Source organism: Bidens hawaiensis, unplaced genomic scaffold, assembly GCF_021521415.1.
Source record: "Bidens hawaiensis isolate Kalapana, Puna unplaced genomic scaffold, B.hawaiensis_p1.1 tig00000369_1, whole genome shotgun sequence".
Classification (NCBI taxonomy): Eukaryota; Viridiplantae; Streptophyta; class Magnoliopsida; order Asterales; family Asteraceae; genus Bidens; species Bidens hawaiensis.
Window position 1 is genome coordinate 5136193 of NW_027491028.1, and position 22177 is coordinate 5158369.

Here is a 22177-nt window from a genome sequence, read left to right on the forward strand (position 1 = left end):
GTTTACGGTTTTTGTTTTTTGAACGACGACATACATGCTCATCTACTCAAGGCATTACCCCTTGAACATGACGTGAATTCTCTACCACTATGGTTGAGGACCACCTTAAATACACACCACTCACTACTATCAAATTGAGTATTCGTGACAGAACACAAAACTTTGCCAGTTTGCAATGAATTTTCTTTTTGGAAAAAATGTTGAAAAACTAGCAACAAAATTGGCGACAAATATATTGCAATGAAAAGTTTGTCACTCGCTTTAATTTGTCGCAAAATAAGCAATGGATTTTGCAAAATGATGCATTTCAAAATGGATATATAGTAGCGAAAATTCTGTTGCAATTAAGAAAAAGGAATCCATCACTATATTTTTGAAACGGCACCCATTGGTAGTATTTATAAGTCACAGATCATATGACACATTTTTGATATAAAGACCATATTGTTTATACATGTTATTTGATGCCAGGGAGGGTATGAAAGGAGAGGTTGCGGAGCAACAACTTCATATACCTATATGTTTGCCCAAGCCACCCGGTCGACTCTACTTGAAGTTTGGGAAGCCTATACGAACAAAAGGAAAAGAACACATGTTAGATGACGATGCTTATCTTCAAGAGTTGCATTTGCGGATAAGATGTGACGTTGAAAATAATATAGCTTATTTATTAAAGAAGCGAGAGGAGGATCCTTATAGAGGTGCTTTTGAAAGGTGTTTGTGGCAAATGAAAAATGGGCCGCTAAATCAAATTCCGTCTTTCGAGCCATAAATGTTGAGCCTTTCATATACATCACACTTTGGTCATGAGTTGGTTAAATCAGTTCATTGAATGTATTATACAGATGTTTTTAAAGTCTTATCACTACGGTTAGCGATCGATTTGGGACCAATTGATCGAAATGGTCGCAAAAGCATCGATTATGGCCTAGAAAAATGGCCCCAAAATTAACCATGGAAAATTAAATAGTTGTTACTACTGTTTCCAGTCGAATATGTATCGCTAATAAATATTACCCTGTATAAGGTGATTTTGATCCATTGTACTGTATATAGCTATTAGCTTAGGAAATAAAAAAGAAGAATTAGACATTAGTAAAGTTCTTGTTGAAATGTGTACCAAATCTTCTAATGAACTTTAAAAATATGTTAAATGCTCAAGTCCAAGATCAAACCAAGTTTGAAATTGGATATAAGGTCATTCACCCACTAACTACATTCCCTTAACCCAACTGAAGAAGAATAAGTTGGTAGCAAACTAATGAAACTATAAAAGAAATTTGAAGTTAAATACTGATTTTTTTAAATCCTTTAGTTTTTGTCAAGGCAATTTATAGAATATATTAGGCATGTATATCGACATATAAATCATCACATGTTCATATGATTTAGTTATATTTGATCCTAAAATAGGAAAAAGAAAATTTCTGAAGAACAACTTTCATTAAAAGGGCACAACTAACAACGAAATAGAGTCTGAGACAAATATACAAAATTATAAATCAAAATCACACCAGTCCATCCATGATTAGGACTAAACCATGACCTATTTTTAATTCAAAGATAACCCAAAGCTTTTATATTTTTCACCACCTTGGGAGCCGATAGAGACTTTCCATCATAGTCTCATTCCTAACAAACCAAATATACCAACTCGCCGTCATAAGGATACTGTTTAATACCTTTTCCTTCTTAAGGGAGCTGAGGTATGTAATGTGAGTATGTCCCGAACCAAAAGGACAAAAACCGGGAGGATCCTAAACCATGAGCTGATCGAGTTCCAAACTAAAATCATGAGATGGCACGAGGTGATCATGAAGGTGGCATGAATTTTCCAGGCAGCCCCCACACGAACCACATGAAATCGAAGGCACCGAGATGGAACGAAAAGCTAGACCCTCTCTAGTTGCCAGCCTGTCCATGTCCGCCTTCCACATGAAGATATTGACTTTCTTCGGGGCCTAGTTATTCCAAGGCATAACAAAAGAATTGTAAGCCGCTGCCGTTAAACATAGACTTCTTTATGGACGAAACTATGAATTTTCCGGAGAGGTCTTCCAACCAAGTCTAGTCATCCTCAACATGTGTCAGATCCACTTGCTGAAGAAGCATTCTTAAATCCTCGAGCTCAAAGGCTTCACACCTGTTAAGAGTTTTCCTCTTCCATTTCCGAACCCACGTATGAACAGACTCGTCATAACACTCCGCAACTGACCTGTTTAATTTTATTGCGCTCGTTAAGAAACAGGCTCGGGTTTTAATTTTTAAAGGCCGAGACGTGAGCCAAGCATCAATCCAGAATCGAAACGACTTGCCCTTTCCAATTTTACCCTTTAATAATCTGGACATATTCAAATTTGAAGTCGCAAGCAGATTTTATAATTTGGCAATAGAGTTCCATATCGAGGAAAGATCGCCAAGACCTGTTCGACTCTTGAATAGCAAGAATAACCTTTCTCTATAGCACGTTTTGTTCGGTTATAAATTGCAACCGCCATTTCGTAAGCAAGGCTGTTGGATATAATCACATTCAACTCGAACACAACTTGGAGGGTCATTTTAGTCATTTATTATTTATATTATGTTTTAGTTTAGTATGTTAATGTAAACAAATTAGAAGGGTCAAATATGTTATTAGTCCATAGTTGTATATATGTATCGTGTATATAAACAGATGTCTGTATCATCTGATGTAACGAACGAACCCACACAATATTATTATCAATTCAATATTTGTTTGATCAATCGTTGTTATCTCTCGATCCTATTTTATCAATTCCTGTCAAGAATTGGCATCAGAGCATAGGATTATCAACAATTGATTATCCCTCGTCATCCCTGATTGCACACACAAGAAGATCGTCGCTGTCCCACCAATAATCAATCAGAAATTCGTTCAGTTATTGGAATTCGCAATTAAAGGAAACCCAAATCAATTGAATTAATTGATTCATTGGTCCGTTATTGGTGATTTCCCACTCACGATTGTTAATTCCCAGACACGTTTCAACAATTCAGGCCCGTTTCAAGAATCTGTTTCAATTTATTGTTGGAATCAACCCCTGCAATAGCCGTTAATTGAAACAATATTAATTGAAGGAAGTTTGGCAAAAATCCAGAATCAAGAATCCGAACTCAGGGGATTTTTTTTTTCAGCGCTGGTTATTTTTCTTGAAGTCAAACGGAAAGTTAGAATCAAGATAATACATAAGTCATAATTATATCGGATTCAAAATTTGTTGAAGGCAAATTCCAGATTCACAAATTTCCAGATTTGATATTCTGAAATCGTTTATAACCAGACACATCAGAACCCGCGGTGATATTCAAGTATTTCAATTTTAAAAACTATTGCAAGTTTCTGTGTTTGTTAGATATCAGAATTCAGAATTGTTATACTTTATTGAAACCATTAGATTATTGAAAACATAGTGATTTTAAGGATTCCCCGTTTAGATTTGAATTGTTGATGAAAATTGTAAGTATGTCACACACAAATCATAATGTTGGTCCCGTGATACATTACAAGGAAGTGGCAACACTTTCTAGTTTTCAATGCCCAATCTAAAAACCGACAAATTATACGGTTTGGGCAATACGTATCAAGACCATATTAGAGGCAAATGGCCTTTGGGAAATGATTGAACCGCTTGAAACCACAAAACCCGATGTGAAGAAAGATAAGACGACCACAGCCTATCTTTTTTAGTCATTACCCGAAGATTTGGTGTTGCAAGTTGCAAAGCGCAAAAGTGCAAAAGAAATATGGGACACGTTGAAAACAAGACACGTAGGAGTAGATCGTGTGCAAATGGCACGTTTACAAACCCTTCAATCCAAATTCGAATTGTTGCAAATGAAAGAAGATGAATCTATTGTTCATTCACCGCTAAGTTTGTAACATCACGTAATTTTCGGGCCAAAAATGTTAAGTTTCCAAAAACAAGGGACCAGATTTGCCAAAATTCAAACTCCAGGGACTAAATTGTAAATTCTGTTTTCCTGAGCCATTGCGATACATGATGGATCAGAAAGGACACCCATCGCGTACCGCAATGGGGTGTCTGACACACAGTGACACGTGTGCCACGTGGCACACGGTGGCAACGTCTGCCGCCACGTGTCACCACGTGGCAACACGTTCGCCACGTGTCGCCACGTGGCATGGCGCCTGCCTTGTGTCAACACGTGGCAGGTTTAGTGGTGACTGGTCAAGCCTATGTCGCCGCGACAGGCTAAGCCAAGGGACCCATCGCGTACCGCGATGGGCTCCAAATCTGGCAATAAATAGAAGGGCCACGGGTTTGATCCACTCACACCAAAAATTTACACATACTACTCTCTCTCTAACTTCTCTCACTACCTCGAAATATGTGCCCTCGATCCACCTCGTTTTGCGTGCCCAGTTTCCGTACTATACCTCGATAAACGTGCTGTTTCCCGACGATACTCTAAACAAGAAGGAGGTGCTGTCCCAACGTCCCGACGATCGTTTCGAAGTACGTGCCAAGAAGTATTGGTGTCTCGAGAAACGTGCCAAGTGTGGAAAGAATAAGTTTCAAGCGGCATCGAAGTACTGCTCAAGTGTCTAGGGATTTTAAGCCGACAAAGGAAGGCATAATGCTCGACCAAAATAATAATAAAATATTATAAAGGCTTATTACCCCAAGTCGTAGTTATTCTTGATAAACGAAGAAACATATAACAAAGAAAATAAAGAAAAGAAAAATAAAAACATATATGTGAGTATATATATGTATATGATTAATCTTTGTTATAAAATATGTTATTTAAGAATAATGAGTATTCTTGAATAATAAAGAAAAGAATGCGTTTCTTAAGAAAGAAGAAACGTAGGGTTTTATTAAATAAACTAAAGGTTTATAAATATTTCTTTTTAACTAAAGGTTTTAAAGTAAAAGGAATATTGAACTAAAGGTTCATCGAGATAAATAAGACTAAAGGTTTTAATCCGGATTGTATGTCCGACTAATAAAAGTTATACTCGTACTATAGGTGCAAGATAGCAAGAGAAAGACTCACGGACGGTGTTGGAAACCGATAGCAATTGAAAGGGTTAATACGCCCCACTTTTACAAACTTGTTTTTAATCAAATCAAACGTGTTATGTGTAAAACTTTACATGAGGCTACGTTTCTCTAAAAACATTGTAAATAAGAGTATAAGCCTAGCCCTCAGGCTGTAGTATACGTTTGTCTGGATCCTTACATATGTGGTTAAATGCGGTGGGAACATCGCACCACGCCTGGTCACGACCTCCAGCCACGATGGGCCGAACCAAAGTAGGTTCGAGTGAGAATGACCTTGTGTATATTTATGGTACCTAAGTACGTCGAAACGCTGCGGTGTTTTGCTGGGGTGACCTAGTGTAGAGACTCGAGTTTATAATAATATTTGTTGTAACTTGATTATTCCTAAGCCAAGATGGGCCGAGGCTTCCGTGGTCTCGAGGGGTAATTAAGTAAAGAAAATATTTTTGCGTCAGCATATTCACCAGCATTCGTTGCTGACGTATTATATAACATTTTGCAGGTAAACAAGATTAGGACTTGAAAGACGAAGAAGCTCAAAGAATCCGTTGGCTCGGATAATTTTGTTTAAATATTAAAATGTGATGTTTTTGTAAAACATATAAACAAGTAAATACTAAACGAGACTTTAGTCTCGTCTTTTGTAATTTAAATATTTAAACTTTAAATCCACATGTTTATTAAAGTCTTCTGCATTAAACTGTAACTCTGATATATTTACAAATGTGGTACCAACTATGGATCATACTCCTAGGCCTAAGATAGGGGTGTGACAGGTTGGTATCAGAGCCATCGATCTTAGCGAATTGGGTATCATAAAACAATACCCAAGCTTCGATCTAAGCATAGGAAATATTTACTTGTTTATTTGAATAGGGATAAGATTGGTTGGTAATCCTTTCTTTCCCTCTCTACATTCTAAACCACCCATCAAAGATGTCTTACGAAAAATTAATGGAGTATTATGATCGTGAAGCAAGAAGAGCAAGGAAGTACTACAAGTTCCCAAAGGACATCATGAGTAAGGATTACTTCGAAGCATTTTTCAATTCCGATATAGATCATATTCAAAGCAAACCAAATCCCGGCATCGAGCAATGTCCAATCTACCATCTAGATAACACTCCACACCAAATATACCAAGCACCAAGGCACTGAAGTTATCATCCATCCAAACCACCAATGTATCACTCAGTGCCAATATATCAACCAATGGAGACTCCATCACATTACTCAGATACAACATATGTGCCGCCAAATCCACATCCGTCATATTATTTTCTCGCCAACAAGCAAGTAAAGGAGGAACCCAATTCTCCTTCATCCGATTGGATGCAGTGCCACTCAGATCAACGAAGGTGGCATACCGGCACTTCAACAATGGATTCTGCCAATTCACACAAAGAAGGGCCATCTCGCAAGCCCAAGATGAGAGTGACAATGCCATACAGAAGATCCATGTGCCTGCAACAACTGAAGAAGAACTGGAAGAGGAATCAGAGGAGGATCTGGAGGAGGAACCGGAGGAGGAAACAGATCCTGAGGAAGGGGAATTTCCTGACAACCCAAATGAAGAGATGACACCGTTGGAAGAGCCATACTCTCAACAAACCCCAAGCTATGGTTCAGTTGATCCCTACATGCAATTTCTCCAAGAACTCAAAGGCAAAGCATCATCGAGCTTCCCAGCATATCAAGGAGAAATTCCATCAATTGAAGACCAAGCTAATGAGATTCGGGAACAGAATGAGGCTGCCGAAGCCTTCTTCAACTACCAATCTGATGTAACTGCAACACCATATCCAGATCCAAGGAATCACTACGATGTTGTTATGATAGGGTACCGTGATCCACCACCCCGCTATGTTTATCCCAATAACATTCTCAGTCACAAGAGGAGCATCTCGATCGTGCTTTACATGAGACAGATGACATTCAGAAGAAAATTGCTGCTGATGGGAAGAAGAAGAAAAAATGGGAGAAACGATTCTTCGCAAATGCAACAAATTAACAAAGGTTGTGAAGAAGTTCATGAAGGATTGAGATGATGGTGAGACGGTGAAATTGCAAGAATTGAAGTTTATGTGTTAAGATAGTTTGTGTGTTATATGTAAGATATGTTGTAATAAGGATAGGTGAATGTAAATATCGAGTAAACGATATAATGTTGTAAAATAATATATATCATCTTTATATATATATGTAAAATAAATAAAATTGTGTACTAAGAAAAGAAATTTATTAAATTTCAGATAAAATGTTGATAAAGAAAAGACAAAAATGTCGCAACAAAGTAACAATGTAGTGAATAAACAAAAAGAGGAAGAATTAAGAAAAGAAAAAGGGAAAGGTCATGAAAATAAACAAGAAGAACCTATTCCTGAAAAGTATATGAGTCAAATCCAACGAATGATCAAAGATGCTGTTAGGGAAGAATCTACAGCTAGATCTCAATCGAGACAAACTAAACATTCCCAATCTGCAAATCCTTCCCGAAAATCCGTTTCTAAACCCCGTACTAGACCATCTCATATGGAAGAAAGTGTGCATGAATCGAACGCTGATGGTGGGGTTCGTCAAGAATTCAAGAGGTTCAAAATAGGCTGGTGTTTGTTCAAAGACTTGAAGTACTATGGACCGAAAGAGTTCCATGGTGACAAGGGAGCCATCACTACCGTAAGGTGGCTTGAAGAGATGGAAACAATTGTGGTTACAAGTAAGTGTTCTGAAGAAGAAAAGATTCAAAACTCTGCCCTAATGTTTAAAAGCGAGGCCCTAGAGTGGTGGAACACGTTGATTATGAGTAGAGAAAGGGAGGTGATGTATAACATGACGTGGAGCGAGTTCAAAGAGTTGCTAATGTCGAAATTCTGTCTGATGCATGAAACGGACCGAATTCAAATCAAGTTCTTGTCTCACAAGGTTGTTGGAACAAACCTTCTTGAGTATAATACAAAATTTCACGAATTTTGCCGATTGGTTCCCCAGCTGGTTACCCCCGAATCCAGCAAATTCACACGCTACATATGGGGACTACCACGAGAGATTCGTTACATGGTAAGGTCGCACTTGCCACAAACCGCTGACTCCGCGATGGAGTTGGCTGGGTACTTGATGGGCGGAATGATCCGCAACAAAGAAGAAGACAAGATGGTCGTAACAACACAAGACCCGAAGAAAGAAAGAAATACCCGTTTCAAGGGTAAAGTAGTTGACCAACGAAGGTCTGGCTTCAACCCCGGTATTACACAATGGAAAATTTGTAAGAAGTACCAAAGGGGTCGATGCCACCTAACTCCCCGACTTTGTGAATCATGTCACAAGCTCGACCACGCCACGACCGACTATTGGAAGAATAAAATGACTTGCTACAATTGCAAGGAGATGGGACATCTCAGTTTCGAAGGCCACAAGAATAAGCCCGCGACTGGTGGTGCGGGTGGTAGCGCTCCAAAGAACGAGCCCAAGAAGGGCAACGCAAGAGTCTTCGTCCTGGACACAAAGAAAGCGGCTGACACACCGGAAACTATCACCGGTACGTTCTTGGTTAATAACGCTTACGCTAGAGTCTTGTTTGATTCAGGAGCCAATTTAAGTTTCATAGATGATCAGTTTTGTAGTCTATTAAATGAACCTTTAATCAAACTTAACAAAACTCTGAGCGTCGAGACCGCTAATGGCGAAATTGTTAAAATCTCCGAAGCTTTAGAAAACGGAAAAATCTTGTTAGCTGGTTACGTTTTGCCTATTCAATTATTAACCATGAATCTTGCTGGTTTTGATGTTGTATTGGGTATGGATTGGTTTTCCGACAACCATGCTTGTATCCTTTGCAATAGCAAGACCGTTGAACTTCAAGCCCCAGATAAACGAACTATTCGAATTGAAGGGGACAAAGACGCTGACCAAGTTAGCCTAATCTCCATGGTAAGGGCTAACAAATGTTTGAATCAAGGATGCTTAGCATTCATGGCCAACGTCACCGAAGAATCAAAACCCAAAGAAATCAAAAACGTTCCCGTTGTTTCCGACTATGCGGATGTCTTTCCCGATGAACTTCCTGGTATCCCTCCCGATCGTGAAGTAGAATTTAGGATCGATCTTATTCCTGGAACTGCTCCGATCGCCAAAGCTCTGTATCGCCTCACGCCAACCGAGATGAAAGAACTGAAGAAACAACTTGACAAGCTTCTCGAGAAAGGATTCATACGACCAAGTTCATTACCGTGGGGAGCGCCGATACTCTTTGTCAAGAAGAAGGATGGATCCATGCGTATGTGCATTGATTACCGAGCTCTCAATAAGGTCACAATCAAGAATCGTTATCCACTACCGCGAATTGATGATCTGTTTGACCAACTTAAAGGTGCTAGCTTCTTTTCAAAAATCGATCTTCGTTCTGGCTATCACCAACTTAAAGTTCAATCCGAAGACATTCCAAAAACAGCTTTCTGAACAAGGTATGGCCATTATGAGTTCACCGTTATGCCATTTGGACTTACTAATGCGCCAGCTGCGTTCATGGATATGATGAATCGGGTCTGTAAGCCTTACTTAAATAAATTTGTTATCATTTTTATCGACGAAATACTCATTTACTCTAAGTCTAAGGACGATCACGAAAATCATCTTCGAACATTACCAAAAATTCTGAGAACCAAGAGGTTGTACGCTAAGTTCTCGAAATGCTAGTTCTGGTTGCACGAGGTACAATTTCTTGGTCATATCATCAATGTTAATGGAATTCAAGTGGATCCCGCTTAGATTGAAGCTATCTCTAAGTGGGAAATCCCAAAGTCGCCAACCGAGATTCGAAGTTTCTTAGGATTGGCCGGCTACTATCGAAGATTCATTGAAAATTTTTCCCGAATCCCTGACCCCTAACTTCATTAACTCGTAAAAACATCAAATATGAATGGGGGACAAAGCAACAAGAGGCGTTCGATATACTTAAACAAAAACTTTCCCAAGCACCTATACTGGCTTTGCCTGAAGGTACCAAAGACTTCGTTGTCTTTAGTGATGCATCTCATTCCTGCTTGGGATGTGTATTAATGCAACGAAAGAAAGTAATCGCTTACGCCTCTCGTCAACTGAAAATGCATGAAAAGAATTATACAACTCACGATCTAGAGTTAGGCGCCATAATCTTTGCATTAAAGATATGGAGGCACTATCTCTATGGAGTAATATTTGTCGTGTACACTGATCATAAAAGCTTAAAACACATCTTTGATCAAAAGAGCTTAATATGCGCCAACGACGCTGGATGGAAACTCTAAACGACTATGACTGCGAAGTTGTATATCACGAAGGTAAGGCCAACGTTGTGGCTGATGCCTTAAGTCGTAAAGAGCATGAAAAGCCAAAAAGAGTCCGAGCGTTAAGGCTAGAACTTCAAATCGATCTCATTGACCAAATCAAATCTGCTCAAATTCAAGCAATCAATGAAAACAAGATTTCCGATGAAAAGCGTAACGGCACCATTGACTCGTTAGTCAAAGGTGAAGATGGTATTCTTAGAATGGGAAACCGGATTTGGGTACCAATCATTGGAAATTTACGTGAGAAGATTATGAATGAAGCACATAAATCCAAGTACACGATGCATCCCAGAAGCGACAAAATGTATCAAAACCTCAAGTCGAACTACTGGTGGAATGGAATGAAAAGAGATGCCGCTTCGCATGTTGCAAAATGTTTAACATGTTTGAAAGTCAAGGCTGAACACCAAAAGCCTTAGGGATTGCTTCAACAACCAGAACTTCCCGTATGGAAGTGGGAGTTAATAACCATGGATTTTATAACCAAACTCCCGAAGACGACTCCACAACATAATGCTATATGGGTAATTGTAGATCGTATAACTAAGTCCGCACATTTCATACCTATTAATGAGTCGTACTCAATGGATAGATTAGCGCGTATTTATGTAAACAACATCGTTGTTTTGCATGGATTACCGCTATGTATAATTTCTGATCGAGACAGTCGTTTCACGTCTCACTTCTGGAAAAGCTTCCAACAAGCACTCGGTACAAAGTTAAACCTTAGCATCGCCTATCATCCACAAACCGATGGGCAAAGCGAAAGGACTATCCAAACGTTGGAAGACTTAGGTGGAAGTTGGGATATCTTCGAGCTTGTGTGATAGACTTAGGTGGAAGTTGGGATGACCACTTACCCCTAATGTAATTTTCGTATAACAATAGTTATCACTCAAGCATTCAAACCGCACCATTCGAGGCGTTATATGGTCGAAAATGTAGGTCGAGATAGTCAATTATCTGGACCCGAAATAGTCCAAGAAACCACCGACAAAATTCTTCAAATCCGATAACGACTTAAGACGGCACGTGATCGCCAAAAGAGTTACGCCGATGTCCGTCGTAGGCCGTTAGAGTTTAATGTTGGTGACAAAGTTCTTTTGAAAGTCTCGCCATGGAAAGGCGTAGTTCGATTCGACAAGAAAGGAAAGTTAAGTCCTCGATTCGTCGGACCCTTCGAGGTACTCGAACGAATTGGTACTGTTGCATATCGTTTGCAACTACCCGAGGAAATGCAAGGGATACACGATGAATTCCATATATCAAATCTACGAAAGTGTCTAGCTGATGAATCTCTTTCGATGCCGTTAAAAGATGATGAAATTAACGAGAACTTAAAATTCGTAGAACGTCCAATACAAATCGAAGATTCAAAGTTAAAGAAACTTAAAAGAAGAACCTTGAAAATCGTGAAAGTAAAATGGGATTCCCGAAGAGGACCTGAGTACACATGGGAACTCGAGTTCGAAATGAGAAAGAAGTACCCACACTTATTCTCGTAGACAATATCGAGGACGAGATTTATTTCAAGGAGGGGAGGATGTAACATCACGTAATTTTCGGGCCAAAAATGTTAAGTTTCCAAAAACAAGGGACCAGTTTTACCTAAATTCCAACTCTAGGGACTAAAGTGTAAATTTTGTTTTCCTAACCCATCGCGTACCACGATGGGGTGTCTAACACACAGTGACACGTGTGCCACGTGGTACACGGTGGCAACGTCTGCCGCCACGTGGCTCGATAAACGTGCTGTTTCCCGACGATACTCTAAACAAGAAGGAGGTGCTGTCCCAACGTCCCGACAATCGTCTCGAAGTACGTGCCAAGAAGTATTGGTGTCTCGAGAAACGTGCCAAGTGTGGAATGAATAAGTATTCAAGCGGCATCGAAGTACTGCTCAAGTGTCTAGGGATTTTAAGCCAAAAAAGGTAGGCATAATGCTCGACCAAAATAATAATAAAATATTATAAAGGCTTAATACCCCAAGTCGAAGTTATTCTCGATAAACGAAGAAACATATAACAAAGAAAATAAAGAAAAGAAAAATGAAAACATATATGTGAATATATATATGTATATGATTAATCTTTGTTATAAAATATGTTATTTAAGAATAATGAGTATTCTTGAATAATAAAGAAAAGAATACGTTTCTTAAGAAAGAAGAAACGTAGGGTTTTATATAATAAACTAAAGGTTTATAAATATTGCTTTTTAACTAAAGGGTTTAAAGTAAAAAGAATATTGAACTAAAGGTTCATCGAGATAAATAGGACTAAAAGTTTTAAGCCGGATTGTATGTCCGACTAATAAAAGTTATACTCGTACTATAGGTGCGAGACAGCAAGAGAAAGACTCACGGACGGTGTTGGAAACCGATCTCATTTGAAAAGGTGAATACGCCCCACTTTTACAAACTTGTTTTTAATAAAATCAAACATGTTATGTGTAAAACTTTACATGAGGCTACGTGTCTCTAAAAACATTGTAAATAAGAGTATAAGCCTAGCCCTCAGGGTGTAGTATACGTTTGTCTGGATCCTTACATATGTGGTTAAATGCGGTGGGCACATCGCACCACGCCTGGTCACGACCTCCAGCCACGATGGGCCGAACCAAAGTATGTTCGAGTGAGAATGACGTTGTGTATATTTATGGTATCTAAGTACGTCGAAACGCTGCGGTGTTTTGCTGGGGTGACCTAGTGTAGAGACTCGAGTTTATAATGATATTTGCTGTAACTTGATTATTCCTAAGCCAAGATGTGCCAAGGCTTCCGTGGTTTCGAGGGGTAATTAAGTAAAGAAAATATTTTTGCGTCAGCATATTCACCAGCATTCGTTGCTGACGTATTATATAACATTTTGCAGGTAACCAAGATTAGGACTTGAAAGACGAAGAAGCTCAAAGAATCCGATGGCTCGGATAATTTTGTTTAAATATTAAAATGTGATGTTTTTGTAAAACATATAAACAAGTAAATACTAAACGAGACTTTAGTCTCGTCTTTTGTAATGTAAATATTTAACCTTTAAATCCACATGTTTATTAAAGTCTTCCGCATTAAATCGTAACTCTGATATATTTACAAATGTGGTACCAACTATGGATCATACTCCCAGGCCTAAGATAGGGATGTGACAAAGTTGAACGCCATAGTTTCTAGAGAAAATGGTTTAGGATCAAATTTTGATGAATCAACCCTAGTACGTAAGTTACTTAACTCCGTGCCCGAAATATTCATCCAAATAGTAGCATCAATAGAACAATACTCGGATTTAGATGAAATGACTTTAGACGAAACCATCGGAAGACTTAAAACTTTCGAGGAACGAATCAAGTCAAAGAAAGGTAGTCTAGTTGAAAATCAGGATAAGTTGATGTTCACATGGAATGACGTTAATCATGGTCGTGGACAATCAAATGCAAGACGAGGAAGTAGGAGGTTCAATCCACGAGGCCGAGGCCGTGGACGGTTTACACCATCATCATCCCGGGAAGATTCCACTCAAGACTCGTCCAAAGATTCAAACCAAAATAGAAAGAAGTTCACTAGTGACACGAGTAAGGTTAGATGTTACAAATGTAGCAAACTTGGACATTATTCTTCAAATTGCCCTCAAAAGGATCATGCACAAGATCAGACCAATCTAGTGCAAGAGGACGAGGAGCCGACCCTTTTAATGGCAATCTGTGAAGATCATATTGATACTCAAGTAGTTTTCTTAAACGAAAAGGAGATCAAGCCCAGTAACTATAGGTTAACTGATGAAAGCATGTGGTATCTCGACAATGGTGCTAGCAACCATATGACCGGTTCACGAGAAAACTTCACTGAATTAGATGAGAAGATCAATGGGAATGTTCGTTTTGGTGATGGTTCGTATGTAGAAATAAAAGGCATGGGCTCAATATTGTTGGAATGTAAAAACATGGAGCAAAGAGTTGTGACCAATTGTTATCACATTCCCAGTCTTAAAAGCAATATTTTGAGTCTAGGGCAACTGACAGAAATCAGATGTAAGTCTTATGGAATACAATCAGTTACGTTTGTATGACATAAAGGAAACACTTCTCATGAAAGTCGAACGTTCGAAGAATAGACTTTACATAATTAATTTGAAGATTGGTACACCCATCTCACTGTTAGTTAATTTTCAAGATGAAGCATGGCTATGGAACACACTTTGTCATATGAACTTTAACACGATTAAAGACATGACACGGAATAAGTTAGTTAACGGAGTGCCTCGAATTACACACTCCTCACAAGTCTGTGATTCCTGCTTGCTTGAAAAGCATAGTAGATCTCCATATCCAAGGCAAGCCGAATCAAGATCATGACGTGTGTGAATATATATATATAAATCTAAGTAAAAGTTCCACACAAATCGGGTTTTAAAATAGGTTTTCACCTACAACTAAACCACACACGAAAGGCAAGTGTACCTATCGTCTGTAATAAAGTGTCGGTAAGAACCGAGTATCAATCCATGGACACGGCAACTTTCTAGTACTAAATCTTTGTAAATGACCAACCAAACAATTAAATCTTGATTTGGATATTTAACTAATTAAACTAGCATACAATGAAAACAAAGCAAGTAAAAATACAAGAAAACAATCAATCCAACAAACTACCTAGACAAGAATCCACTCTACTAACATGACAAAATAACAATGATATGGCAAAACATCATGAATCTAAACATAAATACTAGATTTCAATAAAGCAACCTAATACTAACAAATAATCATCATGATGGGTTTTCAATCAAGAGATAAATATAGACTAACTTGTTTGTCAAAACAACAAAGTCTCATAATCAAAGGAAAGCTAGTATGAACAACATTCTAACCACCTAAGATTACACTAAAGAAGCCAAATTCATGAAATTAATATAAACTTATGAAACTTTAACTAGCAAGTCATCACCAAGTCAAGAATCATAACAACACTCATCAATTTTCCAATATTAAGTGTAGGGTTTCATACTCATCAATAACTATATAACCAAGTTAATTTTTACAAGTCATTCCTAACTTAGTAATGTAAACAAAGATTTCATGAACATTCAAAGTTTACAAACAAACATCTAGAACATAGTTTTCCAACATGAATGCCTAAACATTTGCAAAACTAACAAGGTTAAGTAACTATAACAAACAAGAAAACCATCAATATCAACTTATAAACTCAACCATATTCTTGAAAGAACACCACTTTACCAAAATCATGCATAGATAATATATCACATTAGCAAGAGCTTCAACATTGTCTAGATAGCAAAAGTAATTAGCCCATAAGGCTTAATACAACTACAATCAAACTTGAAATAAGCTTACAAAACATGTTCAAGAACAAAGGAATGCAAACTAAGATCAAGCAAGGATTGAAGGATCGAATGATGAATCTTGTGTTGGTGGAAGCCTCCAAGAATCCCCTAAAATTGCTGCACTTGGTTAAGATAGAATCCCCAAGACTCCACACATCAAAATGAAGTGAAAATAAGTGTTTATAAGCTTCTGGACAAAGTGCACGGTCATGCACAAAAAGTGCATGGTCGTGCACTATTTTGGGTAAGTCAAACTTTCACTTTCGGATGCTCAGAGTTGCAGGTTCCAAAAAGGTGCACGGTCATGCACAAAAAGTGCATGGTCGTGCATTTCCGGCACTAGCTAGTGCACTTTAAAAGTTGATGTGTCTTGTTCTCGGCATCGGTTAGTGCACGGGCTTGTGCCCTCGGGAGTGCACGGTGGTGCACAAAAAGTGCATGATGGTGCAGTTTCACTTTTGGCACAATATCAGATGTCCACGGGTTACAATAAAGGTGCACCATCATGCACATAAAGTGCATGATGGTGCAGTTTCACAACATGGTCATGTACTTTCCTAGCATGGTCATGCACTTTGGCACGATATCAGATGTGCACGGGTTTCGATAAAGGTGCACCATCATACCTATAAAGTGAATGATGGTGCAGTTTCTCAGCATGGCCATACACTTCCTTAGCATGGTCATGCACCTGCTCTGCATGGTCATGCGCTTTCTTAGCATGGTCATGCACTTTTGGCAGATTCTTGATTTTTGTCCGAAAAACACCATCTTTTCATCGTTTCTTCGTCGGGCGGGCGCCCGGACTTGCAAATTCATAAATAAATCATATAAGTACCGAATACAACGAATTTGCATGGAGTTTTTCCAAAATAAGAGGATAATTTGATGCTAAAAGGTGTACACATTGTGTTACATCAATCAACTAAACCGTTAGATTTAGTTTCAGGAGATCTTTGTGGTCCTATCTCGCCATCAACTCATTCAGGAAGGAAGTATATTTTCTTATTAGTTGACGACTGTACAAGGTACATGTGGGTATACTTTCTCGAATCAAAAGATCAAGCGTTTGAGACGTTTAAGGAATTTAAGTTGATGATAGAAATAGAGTTAGGAACCAAATTGAAGATGTTTAGAACTGACAGAGGTGGAGAATTCACGTCCAAAGATTTCTCCAAATTTTGTAAAGAAAATGGAATAGCAAGACAACTTACTGCACCATACTCCCCGCAGCAGAATGGCATGGTAGAACGAAGAAATAGAACAATACTATCTACTACCAGGAGTATGCTAAAGACAACTTGCTATCTGCATCCTAAATCGAACACCAACCAGAGCTTTAGCTGATAGCACACCTTTCGAAGAGCTTAAAGGTGATAAGCCGAATTTGAAGTATCTTAAAGTTTTTGGTTGTAAGGCATTTGCAAAAGTGTTACTACCACACTTAAAGAAGTTGGATGATAGAAGCACTGAAATGGTATATTTAGGTAGTGAACCAGGATCAAAAGCTTATAGACTATTTGATCCTAGAACAAATAGAATTTGTATTAGTAGGGATGTACATTTTAAAGAAAAGGAGTTTTGGAATTGGAAAGAGGATGCTAGAGGTAAAGAAGAAAACGAGTGGACAAAATTTATAGTTGAATATGGTTCAACAACAATTCTACCCGATAACCCTAAACCTCAGTTTGAACACATTGAAGTTAGCAATCATGATGAAGATGAAGAAGCACCTCATTCACCCGTTAATCCACCAAATTCACCAGTCACTCCACAATCGTACACCCACGAACCAAACTCTGAAACATCTGCAAGCTCCTCTAGAACTTATGATCATACAACATTAAGATTTCAAAGTTTAGAAGATATTTATGCTTGAGCACCAGAAGTAGTCTTAGATGAAAATGAATTGTTACTAGTTGAAGAAGAACCTAGAACGTATAAGGAGGCAACAGTAGATGAAAAATGGATTGAAGCTATGAAAGTTGAATTAGATTCAATCAGTAGGAACAAGACCCTTGGATCTTGACCGATTTACCCAAGGATCATAAAGCAATAGGTTTGAAATGGGTATTCAAGACCAAGAGAGACGCAAGTGGAAATATAATAAAACACAAGGCACGTTTAGTAGCAAAAGGTTATGTACACCAACATGGGATAGATTTTGAGAAGTCTTTGCCCCAGTATCACAAATAGAAACTGTACGCTTAATTTTAGCCTTAGCTGCTCATAAAAACTGGGAAGTACACAATCTAGATGTTAAATCAACATTCTTACATGGAGAATTGAAGGAAGAAGTGTACGTTTCTCAACCTGAAGGCTTTGTGAAACCACAAGACAAAGGAAAAGTTTACAAACTTTCAAAAGCTTTGTATGGACTACGACAAGCACCACGTGCATGGAATGTAAAGTTAGACAACACATTGAAGTCACTTGGATTTAAAAAGTGTTCGTTAGAACAAGCAGTCTATATCAAAGCAAGTTCAAACTCTAATATGATAGTGGGCGTTTATGTTGATGATTTGATTGTCACCGGATCGCCGAAGAAAGAAATTGACAAGTTCAAATCACAAATGGAAGGAAAATTCGAAATGAGCGACTTAGGTTTATTTGCCTACTACTTAGGTATTGAAGTCACCCAAACAGAGGGTGGTATCTCAATTAAACAAACTGGTTATGTGAACAAGATTCTCAAGGACTTGGAAATGCTTGAGAGCAATGATACAAAGATACCAATGGATCCAGAACTTAGTGTAACACCGCGTCTTTTATCCTATTAATTTTGAACCTAAATTACTACCTTAGAAAGTATAAGAACCAAAAATGTAAATTCTGAAAATATGAACTCATCGCGATACGCGACGGGGTGAGTCTTAACCCATCGCGTAGCGCGATGGACTTGATGAGTCAGTGGACACGTGTCCAACAACGTGTCAAAACTTGGCATAATATGACAGGCCACGTGTCACCACCGCATAAGGTGGCGTAAAATTGCGGCACTGCGGTACGCGACGGGTCCCAAGAAACCCATCGCGTACCGCGATGGGGTCCTGAATTTGCCTATAAAAGGGGGTGACGGGCATGAGCTCTATTCATCCCAAACACACCTCCATTTACACACACATAACCTCGTAAGGCATGCCCCGTTGCCATAATAAGCTGACGTAACATTTTCTCGAAGTTTGTACAAGAAACGAAGTCATAATCAAGTATCAATTACATAAGCGAGTAGATCAAGATCCTGCCTTTTTCTTATTATCAATCTAAGTATCCACATTAAGGTAGGAGTTATGTTTAAGTTATTTGAATTATAGCTTAGACTATCAATCGAGGCTATGACCTTTAACCTTGATCGTATTTTACAAACATTCACATTCATAAACGAGTTTTCATAAACGAGTTTTCATAAACGTTACTTCATAGCGAAGTAATGTCAACAAAAGAATTTTACGGGCATGTAGTAACTGTAAGGGGGATATCACTAGTAGTAAGTTTCATTCCTAAGGAAAAGTAATTCATATAAATCCCAATCAACCGAGGGACCCATTTACTTACCTGGAGAAACTTACCAACGTGTTATAACCTATAAACCAAAGCATGCTACATCAAACGTCACATAAAACCAAGTGTTTTCATTCACAATCAAAGATAAATGATTTCAAGGTTAAGCTTACAACCATAGCTTAACATTATTCAAAACATTCATACAAACCTATTTATGTATAGGTTAAGTATCATTCACAATCAATCAATCAGTCAAGGTTTTCAACACCGACGGTAAAGGTGAATATGTTAACCTTTTCAATCAATCAAAACAAATTTATACTTGATAAGATGAACGGGTGTTTGTCTTAACAAGTCAATCAAATGTCTACATGAGATAATGTGATCTCTAAAACATTATAATACAAAGTAGAGAATAAAATCAACTCAGACCGAATACGCATGTGTATGGATCCAAACATAACTGTTAAAGCCCAATCAATCAATCAAAGGCAAAGAAGCCGCGGGCTGCAACGGTCATGACCATTTCTCTGTTCAAGGCCGTTTGGCTCGGAGAATACCATTATGTGTGTAGGGCAGTGGTACATATACCGGAAGTAGTAATGCTTCCGCTGAGGTTGTCAAGAAAACTATGTTTGTATTGTAATCGTCATTCAAAATGTTTTATTGAGTCATACGTGTTCACCAGCATATAGCTGACGTATTTTTCCAACCCATTGCAGGTAACTAAGCTTAAGTAGCGTTAACAAGGATTGGAGTCTTATCGAAGATAGAAGCGCGTACAAGATGGCTCCGTTTTTGATACATTAAAATCCTTGTAATATGAAACATACATTTTGTAAACTAATACTCAGGTATGTAATTCTCGAGTAAATTTTCAATGTAAATTAATATTATAATTAAACCTAAAGTCTTCCGCTAAAAATTAATCCATAACTCTGATATATTTACAAAACAGGTACCAACTTGTAGTCACACGCCTAGGCCCTATGTCGGGGTGTGACAGGTTGGTATCAGAGCCATCGGTTTCAGCGAATTAGGTATTTAAACATTAGTACCTAAGCTTTAACTTTAAAGTTATTATTATTCGCAGGTATAAGATAGGATTGGTAAACTTCCTATCCCTAATCTAACTATGTGCAGATGTCTTATATTAATTACCTTGGTCATAGATACCGAGTAGCAATCCGATCAAAACCGACAATCAACTACGAACCATCCGACATGGAGAGTAGCAATAGTTATTACACAAGTTTTTTCAATCACAGTCAACCAATCATTCCGATGTTACCATATGGGAGCCAACCCGTGTATCTCCCAGGAAGTCAACAATGCCCAATCGAAATTTCCGATAATACAGCCCACGATAATCCTCAGTACTACCCATCCGACATTCCCACGTACCATACTTCCGAGGAACAGGAAGTGCAAAGTAAGATCAAACAGGAAACTGAGTCGGAATCATCTAGCTGGATGAATTGTCACTCTGATAAAAGGAGATGGCAATTCGGATCACCACCTTTGAACTATCAATACAAGATTCCACCAACCACTGCAGAACCAAGCTGTAAACCAAGGATGAGAGCCATCCTGCCATACAAAAAGAGATTAGTTCAATCACCAATCAAGAACCCTTATTAATCGGAGGAAGATCCCGAGGAAGAGGAGGATCCCGAAGAAAAGAATGAAGAGAATGAGAATCCTTATTTTCCTCCATATAATTGACCAAGACCTTCCATATCACAACAAGCTAAAGAGATTCGTGAAGAGGCAAACCTGATCGAGGAATTTTATACAACTAATATTCCCGATGAGGAAATGAATACATACGTTGCAAATCCACACCTCTATCCATAAGAAAACTCTTATCTCTTCCCAGCTGCATCCGCACCAACGGGATATCCTAACCCGCCAAATTCAGTGATGTATGAGCTAAGGAATGAGAAAGTTGACAAAAAGAGAATGGGAAAGAAGATAGTTAAGAAATGTGACAATATGAAAAATCTTGTTAAAAAGTGGATTAAGGATTAGGAATCGTTGTTACATATTGTTGTTAACTGTTATGTTTTCTTTGTAAGATAAATAATGTATTATAAAGAAAGTCTGTCTTTTCTCTGAATTTTGTTTTATTCATGTAACAGCATGTCTAAAGCCAACAGTAATCAAGAAATGCAAATAAATAATAAAGAAAAGTCCGTAGCAGAAAACATAAACAAAGAAAAGACAGTAGCAGAAAACATTCAAGCAATACCGAAAGACTATGTGCTCGGTATTCGCGATTTAATCAAAGAAGCTATAACTCCGTTTTAGGATTTAATGAAAAATGATCCGAGTCGAACCGCCTCACATTCTAATAACAGGGCAAGTCAAAGTAAAATCGAATCTACTACTTCAAAAAGAGAATCAAAGAAAGAATCTAAAAAGGAGTCAGAAAAGAAAGAAAGTAAAAAAGAAGGAAAGTAAGAAAAAGAAAGAAGCAAGTGATGAGAGTTCGACTGCTGAGAACAACCTCCGTGATAAAACCAAGAAGTTAAAAATACACGAGGGTTGTGATTTCAAAGTGTTTAAAGTTTATAACCCCAAAGAGTTTCATGGGGATAAGGGAGCGATACACACCCTCCGATGGTTGGAGGAAATGGAATCGATTGTGCTGATAAGCAAGTGTACGAAAAGTGAGAAGGTACAATACACTTCCTAGATGTTCAAAGGGGAAGCATTGGAGTGGTGGAATACCCTAATTGGAATTAAGGGTAGAGAAAATTTACACAACCTATATTGGGAGACGTTCAAGGCCATGATATTGAAGAAGTTTTGTCCCATAAACGAAATGGACCAAATTCAGACTAAACTATGGAACCACAAAGTTGTGGGAACCAATCTCAAGGAATATAACACCAAGTTCCTTGAGTATTGTAGAATTGTCCCACATCTGGTCACTCCTGAAATTAACAAAGTGACA